This window comes from Scyliorhinus canicula, chromosome 5 (assembly GCF_902713615.1).
Source record: "Scyliorhinus canicula chromosome 5, sScyCan1.1, whole genome shotgun sequence".
Taxonomy (NCBI): Eukaryota; Metazoa; Chordata; class Chondrichthyes; order Carcharhiniformes; family Scyliorhinidae; genus Scyliorhinus; species Scyliorhinus canicula.
Window position 1 is genome coordinate 227,866,186 of NC_052150.1, and position 973 is coordinate 227,867,158.

The window sequence follows — 973 nt, forward strand, 5'->3', positions numbered from 1 at the left end:
CTCCGTCATCGCATTGGTCAAAACAGGCCCCGCCTACCCTCACTCCCGCCCCTTCAGCGCCCGGGAACAACTCCGCTATTTGCATAGCGTCCTCTCCGAGCGTCGCCATTGGACAGACTCGGCGACCTTATTAGCATGCGAGGCGGAGATTGGTAGCCTTTCGGCGGGACGCCAATAGACAGGCCGAGGACAATGGGGCTCGGGAGGAGTCGGCCAGAGCCCAGGCCACGCCCACATTCCACAATCTGCATAAAGCCCGCCAAGGCCGCCACGTGCTGTTTGTTTGTGGTAACAGAGCCGCTTGTAGTCAGCTGGCATTGAGCCTGGTGATGGTGTCAGCGTCCCTCACTCATACCCATTAACACCCTGCGGAATGTCCAACCGCTCCCATAGCAACACAAAACACTGCACCACCGCCATATGTATAGCTGGTGGCTAGTTGTGATGCTGCTCGACTAATAATCCAGGCTAATGCTCTGAACTAGTTATCCAGGCTAATGGTCCTGCATTAGTAATCCAGGCTAATGCTCTGAACTAGTTATCCAGGCTAATGGTCCTGGATTAGTAATCCAGGCTATTGCTCTGAACTAGTAATCCAGGCTAATGCTCTGGACTAGTAATCCAGGCTAATGGTCCTGCATTAGTAATCCAGGCTAATGCTCTGAACTAGTTATCCAGGCTAATGGTCCTGGATTAGTAATCCAGGCTATTGCTCTGAACTAGTAATCCAGGCTAATGCATCTGGACTAGTAATCCAGGCTAATGGCTCTGCATAGTAATCCAGGCTAATACTCTGAACTAGTAATCCAGGCTAATGTCCTTGGACTAATAATCTAGGCTAATACTCCTGGACTAGTAATCCAGGCTAATGCTCTGGACTAGTAATCCAGGTAATGCTCCTGGACTAGTAATCCAGGCTAATGTCACTGGACTAGTAATCCAGGCTAATGCTCCTGGACGAGTAATCCAGACT